At 29.9% G+C, this 10,140-nt stretch overlaps 1 protein-coding gene across 6 annotated transcripts in view; it reads left to right on the top strand.

Moving 5' to 3' along the window:
- LOC106786810 (growth factor receptor-bound protein 10-like) overlaps positions 1-10,140 on the top strand; it is a 397,464-nt gene that overhangs the window by 159,787 nt on the left and 227,537 nt on the right. The gene's annotated exons all lie outside the window — the stretch shown is intronic.

The following is a 10,140-nucleotide window of genomic DNA, read 5'->3' as shown; positions in this document are numbered from 1 at the left end:
TTCTTCATCTTTTTATTCTTCATTTTAACTTACATGTCTTCTTCATCTTCATCTTATTCATTTTAACATATATTACTTCATATGCTTCTTCACTTTAACTTATCTAAGTACTTCTTCTTCTTCTTCTTCTTCTTCTACTTCTTCACTGTAACTTATCTAACTTCTTCTTATGTTTCTTCATTTTAACTTACATGTCTTATTCTTCATTTTAACTTATATAACTTCTTCTGCTTCTTCACTTTAATTTACCTAACTTCTACTTTCTCTTCATATTCTTATTTTTCTGTTTCTTCACTTTTTAACTCTTATCTAACTTCTTATTTTATTTCTTCTGTTTCATTTTAACTTAACTGACTACTTATTCTACTTTTCTTGTTTCATTTTAACTTAACTGACTTCTTATTCTACTTCTTCTGTTTATTCATTTCAATTTACCTGACTTCTTATTCTACTTCTTCTGTTTCTTCATTTCAATTTACCTGACTTCTTATTCTATTTCTTCTGTTTCTTCATTTCAATTGACCTGACTTCTTCTTTAATCCCCTGCACTTTAACTTGCATGACTTCATCTCTGATTTACTTTACCTTATCTGACTTCAACTGCTTTATCTTCAACTTATCTTCTTCTTCTTCACTTTAACGATCACTATAGTACATCGTAGCATCAAAAAACGAAAAAAAAAAAAAAGAAAAAGAAAAAATAGGACATTGAAATCAATCCACATCTATCGATAGATCGATCGATCCATGAATTTTCTTATTTTTTTTTTCATGAATCAAAGTCATCTTTAATCTAAAGGCGTTTCCAACAATTCCATTTTCTTTTCCTTCTATCTACTATGTACTAGGTAGTCTAGTTATAAACTACCTTGACTTGTGCTGAGTTAACGAGAAACGTTCAGATGGTAAAGAGAGAGATAAAGAGAAATAGAGAAAGAGAGAGAGAGAGAGAAACTAAGATGGAGTATCAGAAAAGATAGATCGTAAGAAGAGAAACGTCTTGTAAACTAAAAGGATACTACGAGAGGATCGTTACTGGAAATGTCCTGTTTAGAAAGTTTCAGTTAAGTTGGATTTGGATTGAAAGAGATTAGGATTAAATATATTCTTTAAGTTGGAAATGAAAATGTTGTTTTATTCCTTTCATCATATTCATTTTCTTAAAAATCAAAAAATTAAAATATTTATTTATATTAAAATTGGTGTTAGAATTTATGGGAAAAAAATCGGTTAATATAGTAGGCTATTATTTATGTGTGATTGATATTGATCGAACAATTATTTATCTCATATTTGTAAAATAAAATATTCCGAGACATATTTTAAGTATTTATTTAATATATCATGAATTATTATTTTTATAATTAATATAAATATTGATTAAATATAATGTATATTATATTATCATAAGTGCATTGTGCATCTCGTAAAGTGCAATAAACTTGATTAACTTAATTGGTTTATATTAATAATAAAAATGTGATTAATGTTATTTAAAATGATACCATTTTATTATTAGATAAAATATTAATAAACATATTAAGTATTTATTTAACGCATTATGAATTTATTTATAATTAATATATAAATACTGATCAAATAAATAGGATATAATAAATAATGCATATTATATTATCATCCTAAGTGCACTACTATGCATCTCGAGAAGTGCAATAAACTCGATGTACTTTAATGGGGGTTTGGAATATTCATAAGATCTAAAACTATTATACCATACTATAATAATGAATGTTGTTAGAGAGATATTTATTATTATTACTAATTACTCTTTGAAGAAAAAAAAAAAAAACAAAAAATAAATAAATGAAACAACCTAAGAGAGTTTCACTTTTACTTTCTGAATCTATATATATATATATATTTTTCCAATCCTATATTTTTGTTTCTATTTCATAACATTTATTAATATTTATCTATCTATCTTCCAAGAGTATTAAGATTGATAAAAGTATATTATTGTAAAAAGTTATCCGAGTTAATTTCACCTGTAACTTTCTCCTATTTAAATCCCAATTCAAAGAGAGTCGATTGAACCGCAAATCACGCTAACGCGTTTTACGCTTGACCTGTTAAATTGGTGCAGGAAGTTTGCAAGACGTGATCCACTTAGCAACTCGTTTTTAGATCTCTCTCCTGCTTGCTTGCTTGCTTGCTTGCTTGCTTGCTTGCCTGCCCCCTTTTTTCCCTCCCCCTCCACCCACCACCGTTTTTCCTTGTATATATATATACAAGATAATATAACACACATTCAAAGTTTCAAGGTAAAATGTTATAGTTGTTACCATAGTACGTTGGATTATCTTCTTGTTCGCGAATAACATTTTCAGTCGTGATCACCTTCAACGTTTAGATGTAGCAAACTATAATAAAAGAGTAGACGTAGCAATTCTTGCTAGCAGCAAAACTATTATAGCAAAAGTAGCAGCAACAACAGCATTGGTTGGTTGGTTAGTTGGTTGGTTGGTAGCACAAGAATCGGTTGAAATGTTCACCATTGGTATAGTCCATTTGAAAAGCCGACTCTTACGATCGTAAAACCAAGAAATGAGGACTCGTTTAACGATGCTGTTCTGTAACGCTTCATTTTTCATCGAACACGACACGCAGAGCATGAAAATTGACAAGTATTATTGCAAGTTACTAATCCTACTACTACTACTATTACTAGTAGATCTTTTAATATCAGTTCGTTTCTTCGTTTGTGCAATTTATTTATATTAAATTTCTTCTTTTTTTTTCCTCTTCTTCTTTCGTATATAAAAATAGAAATCAAAATATGTTTTCGTTACAATTAAAAATTAAATTATTATTTTATTTCTTTGTTTCACCCCCTCAATTAATATCTTTTCCCTCATAATCAAAGAGATATAAATAAACATATTTATTATTAATGATTTATTTTATGATGACAGAATTTTAATCTCAAATCCTGTAAACTTTTGTGAACAATAATTATTAACAACATTTCATTATGTGTATATAACAGAAATTATTTAACAAAAAAAAGTGTCGTACTTCGGAACGTTGTATTTAATCCAAAAAAAAAAAAAAGAAAAATTATTGTAAGAGGAATTAGACAAAAAGAAAAACAATTGATTAGGTTTCGTAAGAAAAAATAAATGTATCGTTGGAAATGTGAGTTCTGAAAAATCACGAGTAACGCGTAAAAGATTGATGCTTATTTTCTGTAATTATTTTTCTTAGATAAGGGGAGTAGATAACTGGGTTTCGTTTCGAAGAAACCAATAGAAAATATCAATTGTAAAAAGAAATTACATTCTTTCGAGTTTCGATGTGTCGGTGATGCGAAATAGCGTTTGTTCTCTCTCTATCTCTCTCTCTTTCTCTCTCTCTCTTATTCTCTTTCTTTCTGGTTTGTAGTTGTATTTATTTCACGAAGAAAATCGCAAATCGGCTCGTGTAATACGTTGTCTGTTCGTCGATACGAATACGAGGCTGGCATTGAAAAGGTTTCGTAGAAATTGATAGAATCGAACTTTTTATTCTCATTGGCTCTTGAAAGTAAAGTATTTTCTAGAAAGAAAGAAAGAAAGAAGGAAAGAGAGCTTTCAATGTTTAAACAAAAAAAAACCACATTTGTTATAATATAGAAAAATATTCGTCTATGATTTGTATTTTTTATTCCGAAAAAAAAAACAAATCTTATCATTACCCTTTTTCAACGAGCATCTCGTAATCTCATTTCGTATTCCTAAAATTATTTTATATATGATTAGGCTTCTCGTTATTTGAATTCGTTAATAAATAAAAATGATCTCTCTTTCTCAATTTCGGTAAATTTTAATCATAAACGTTCGATTTTACTTAAAAAGAATCATACATTGTTTGAATATTTAATTAACAGATAATTTATAAATGTTTCTTAAATAACAAATATTATTTCAAGAATCGAAGAAAATAATATTCGACGCATAAATAAAATTATAATTCAACATTTAAAGAGAAATAAACGTTGCACGAAAGTTACATGTCTCGTATATTTCATTTACAAAATGTATTACTATATATATATATAATATAAACTTGATTTAAAAAGAATATTTTAATAATCAAAGTAAAAGATTAAACAAAAATTCGAGAGAAGATAATTATCATTAACATTTACATCTAAACAATCTCTAACTACAGGGAAGGAAGAAGACATGCATTCGATTGTAAAATAACGATTACCATAATAACTTATAATCGTATATCTAATATATACAAGGAATACTAGACAAAATTAATTTAATTGTAAAATCAAATCGATTTTCTTAGGGAAGGAAGAGGGTAGGTAGGTAGTCTTATATATAGTGACGGTGGCATGCTAATATTAGCGATACGATTATGCAACTAAAATGGCTAAGCACTCCAGCAGTGTGCACGCGTTCCCGTTTAAACCGATTCGGTTGCCAAGAAGAGGCTTTGGACTTGCGTCATTCACGAACGTGATGATGTTCTCCTGACCATACACCACACACTGTTACTTACCTATACCTAGGTTATATTATCTATGTTTAAAGTATTGTATTTCATATACATATACATATATATATATATATGTTACATATACGATTACAACGGTATCCCCTATAACGTTGGTTGGACTAACATTAACGGACTTAACGAAACGATCGAAACGACCTTCGCTCGTTTATTAACCCTTAATCACACTGCCGCCCCGGCAAACGTAATTTATAACTATGCTGCGAGCAGCACAGTTTAATTGATCGACCCAACTGCGAAATGGCCGATTCGAGATACTATATTTCGAAAGGTTACCGTTAACTTCCTCCTACCAAACGTGTTCTATACCCAAAATAAAGATAAAAAGTAATAAACGCGATTGGTGGTATACTTTTGTAGAAAATCTTTTCCCTTATTTATTTTTCTCATTTTTTTCATTCCTTTTTCTTCTTTTCTTTTCTTTTTTTTTTGAAGAAGATGAAGAAGAATCGAAAACTTTTATGAATTTGTTTTACGTAATTTAATAAAAATTCTATCTCGGTGTGGTCAAATTTTTCTGATGCACGTGGTATTTTAAATAAGCTATATTTTTTTAAGTCAACCATTATATGACGATTTAACTACGCATATGTTTTTTGAACGTGTTTATAGATTCCCCACTCACGCCTCTACATCTTTTGGGACGTTTCGCAAACTTCGTGGATATTTTTGAAAAAACATTTTGAACGCCTATCGTTAGATCCAACGTGAAAAGATTAACCCGATTTTACAAGAAAATTTATATTACGATATAGTCATAAAAAAATGATAAATATAGATTGAACTTTAAAAGAGAAAAATAATAATAATACGTCGCGAAGTTATTTTGTAAGTATTTTTTTTTTTTCAGGGATTATCGATGACAGAAAATAGGGAACGATGGAATTGCACTCTTTGGGTATATATTGAATTTTTTCTGTTCGATTCGCACGTTTCAAAGAATAAAAATAAGATAATATTGAAACACGCAATATATCATTTATATTACATTGACAAGAGACACGAATAATAATCCGTCTATTACAAGAAATATCTTTTTTTGTCGATAAAGGTTCATAGGGAACTTGGACATGAAAAGAAGTAGAACTTAATTTAACTAAGTTGGACGTTTCGTTCCTTTATTGGGACTTCTTCAGCAACTTAATCTTTAAAATTCAGCATCTTTTTTTTATTTAATTCGACATACATTTCTCTTTATGTTAATATTCCAAACACAATACATCTAAACTTCGTTAATTTGATCGTTATTATTCAAAAACCTCAAGAAAACTATTTAGATTTTCTTTTTTGTGTTCTGTCCCCTTCAGTCCATTTCCGTCTTGTTCCATCTTGTCTCGTTTCTCGAAAGTATCGTTCCTTTTTTTTGGTTAAGTCCAAGCGACAAAACCTGTGTGTTTTCTTGGTAAAGTCTTTGATGTATGCTTGGTAATCGCGTGTCTGTTGAAATTTCATTATTCTTTCTGCTTATTCGTAGTAATTCTAAATTGTTCAGAAAAGATATGAATAAAGAGAACAAGTTAAACGGAAGTATAGGATATGTCACGGTAATGGGGTCTCGTTAAATGCAGAAAGAAACGTTACTTCTGTTTCCTTGGTCTGTGTATCACATCTCAAATTCTTTTTACCATTACTAATATACTTTCGGCAGAGTTACATATATATATATATATATATATATATATTTTCATTTCATATTCGTACCGAGTCGCCATCGATTTATGGCATCCTATATTAATCTTTTTACTCGAGGACGTTGCGCCGTCATCTGCGAATAAAGTAACGCTTTAAAGGATTTTACGACTGCTACATGGTAATAAGATAGATAAATTTTGTGGTTTCAAAATATATATATATATATATGCGTGGATTTATTTTTTATTACTCCTTTCAATTAGCATTTATAATAATATTAAAAAGAAAAAAGAAAAAAAAGATGAAGCAGAAGAAGGAGCAAATTCTTTATTTTTAGAATTTAACCCCGTTTTAAAAAACGAAATAAATGTTATATTCGTTTCAATGGTTACACGTTATTATCGTTTAAACATACGCCAAAGGTAAAATACATCATTCGTAGATATAACTGTTGTTGAAAAGTATTAATTTATGTGTTACGAATAGATTAATGAATATTTCATAGGAGGGATAGGGGGGGGGGGATTGAGTTAAAAGAAAATTCTTCACCCGATAAGTCTATAAATTATTATCCTATGTATATAGCTTTTTTATATCCGTTTAATTATCTCGCGAAAAAAAAAAAACAAAAAAAAATCCAAAGAAGAAGAAGAAAATAAAATTAACCGAAAGAATTACGAATGGCAAACAAAATTTTGAATGGTTAATTTGCGTAAGAATTAGCAGCAGCAACAGCAGCAGCAGCAGCAGTAGCAGCCCAAGGGGGAATAATAAATAATAAAATCATAAACCAGAGAGAGAGAGAGAGAGAGACTCTCTCGTTTTCTCGTCGAAGTTTGATAACCATAACTCGATTCATATTTAACCATAACTTTTGGCCTCTTAACTTCGTATTTTTTCTTCGGTATATTTTTTCGAATGAAAAAAGAAACCCAAAAAAAAAAAGAAAAAGAAAGGTAATAGAGAACACGAAGAAAAGAACAATAGGTGGTAGGAGTATAAGGGGGATGGGGGAAGAGGGAGCTTTAGGTGTACGTTTTAAAGCAGTCTCGTGTTCTTTTCGAAATTCGAAGTCAACGGAAAGTAAACAGTCTCGTACACCACCACCCACCACCAATGGTGGTGGTAGGCGAAAAAAAAGAGAAAAATAATCCCTTGTTTTTTCTTCCTTCTTTTTCTTTTTTTTTTCCTTTCCTCAAGTGACGCGCAGTAAAAACAAACGATGAAATTCAGTTGCCGAAGGCCGAACCGAACGGCGACGTTCGAAATATACTCTTGGTACCTTTTTTATTTTTTTTTTTTGCGAGTATAAAACACTACTTTGGGTGGGGTGATGGGTGGGGAGAGGGGAGAGGTGAGGAGAAATTCGTAGGATTATTTTCTCTCCTTTTCTTTTTTTTCTTTTTTTTCCAATACGAAAGGATTTCGCGTGGATGTCTTTATCCTTGTTCAAGTAACCAATGCAGAATTCTTGACTTCCACTCGGGCATAAAATCGCGTTGCGTCTTCCGTGCTCGTGACTCGCTTAGAAATGGCATCGATAAATCGTTTACGATTGAAAATGTACATTCGGAATGTTTATTATTATTATTATTATTATTATTAAAGTCAATTAAATGAAATACCATGGAGAGTTGATATCGAATCAAATAAGATAAGCATGAATAAGTTGGGTTTATTAGGAAGAATTTGTTCATACTTTTCGTGGAACGTTTAATTTTCGAAAATATTTCTTTTTCCTTAAATTGTTATTTACTTATTTATGGTATTTTGAGGAATCTATAGGATACTAACTGCATGCACATGTATGAATAATATTAATGAAAAATATAAATTGTTTTATTTATAATATATATAAATTTCATTTATACGGTTTGATAATCTAATGGTTTGAATTAAATCTACAAGTAGAGGAAAATGATAGGAATTGAAAAAGAAAAAATGTGAAGTATAATAAATTATTTCTATTACGGAAATAGCGATATATGTGTTGAGTTGCTTATTGCAATTTTATATAATCCTATCTGACATGATCGAATAATCCAGAAACTTGATTTATTAATATTACTCGTATAAATATATTACTGCACGGTTCTATCGAATTTTTTTCCTGTTTCCTTTCTTTTTCTTGTTTTTTCTTTTTTTTTTCTCTCCTGTTTCTCTCGATACGTAGAAACCTACGTGCAAAATTATTTTTTATTCCGACATATCTATAATTTAACGATAGTAACGACGAGTGTCAGGTGAGTTTTACGATTTCTTTTTACGCTCATCGAAAATTACATTTACTTTGAGCTGTCACACACGAACGTTCATGACAATCGAACTTTAACCTCCCTCCTCTCGACCCCTAGCCCCCTTCTTCGACACTTTGAATTTTCACTTTAAAAAGAGGATACTAATGCACCGAAGTCTATCAAGCCGAGTTTTTAATTATTGTTTTATTTTAATGAACATTTCTGAAATGACATGTTAAATCGATCATTTTCTTTATTGAATTTTACTTTATTTTACATTAACTACGATATTATATTATATTTTTGTCAATATATATATAATAATGTATATAAAGTATAAGTGTAGATAATGTATAAATGTTAATAATTATTATATATATATGTTATATATAATATTATATTATATATATAATTATTAACATTAAAATATATTCCTAGTTTAATCTATACCTATTTGTATCACAACTTATCAAATGATCCATCTTCAAAAAAATCATATATATCTTACTATTGTGTTTACGTATAGAAACAAATATATCATTTAAACAATAAAAAATTCTTAACACACCCCTAAATAGCACAATCAAACAATTGACTAATCGTCTCATGGTACTTTTAGTATATCAAATATATTATTATATTACTTATTATATATCTAAGTATACATATATAAAGTATATAAATATAATATAAATACCACAACTTATCAAATGATTCATCTTCAAAAATATCATATACATCTTACTATTGTGTTTACGTATAGAAACAAATATATCATTTAAACAATAAAAAATTCTTAACACATCCCCAAATAGCACAATCAAACAATTGACTAATCGTCTCATGGTACTTTTAGTATATCAAATATATTATTATATTAGTTATTACATATATCTCTAAGTATACATATATAAAGTATATAAAAATAAATAATATTCTATATATATATATGTAATAATATATCATACACTGTGTCCACACACATACACAAGAGAGAAGAATAAGAAGAAAAATAAGAAGACGAAGAAGTAGGAAAAAGGGGGTAGAGGAGGTAAGCAGTATGTAAGAGTAGGGTTGGGTGGGTTGAGGAAAAGGGGCAAGGGGGTTAGGGGCTTACGGGGTGGAGAGGGGGGGGGAGAGAGGACGTCGAAGACGTTTGGAGCCGACGTTAGCTTGCGGCTCTTTGTTCGAGAGCTCGATGTATCGCGCTCACGTTGATCGTGATGGACGTACGTGACGGATGATGGAAGAAGAGAAAGACAGTGAGTTAAAAAGAGAGAGAAAGAGAGAAGGTTAAGAGAAAGAAGAAGGAAATACGAAGAAAGAAAGCGGATCGTGCTGATGCATTTTAAAGCGCTTACGCCATGAGGTAAACGCCTAGGTTGATGAACGATCGTAAGGCTCGCGAGCCCTAATGCGAATATAATTATCATTAGAAGAAGGGGAGGTCAATGACCCTAGATGCACAGAGAGGGAGAGAGAGAGAGAGAGAGAGAGTGAGAGAGTGCAATTTAACGGGCGTGCACCAACGTAGAGAAACTGCAGGCAACGCGACTTTATCGATTCCCTCGAGATTTCTATCGACCTTTTCTACTTATATATATATATATATACATGTATATGATATATTATATATATATATTTAGTAATCTCTATATATATGTTCGGTGGTAACGCGTTACGTATATGCATGGATTTATATATATATATACATATTATATATATGCATATTGAATGATATTAT

This window comes from Polistes canadensis, unplaced genomic scaffold (assembly GCF_001313835.1).
Source record: "Polistes canadensis isolate GaletaPanama2010 unplaced genomic scaffold, ASM131383v1 scaffold_83, whole genome shotgun sequence".
Classification (NCBI taxonomy): Eukaryota; Metazoa; Arthropoda; class Insecta; order Hymenoptera; family Vespidae; genus Polistes; species Polistes canadensis.
The sequence above is the reverse complement of the archived record's forward strand: the minus strand, read 5'-3'. Positions and strand labels throughout refer to the sequence as shown.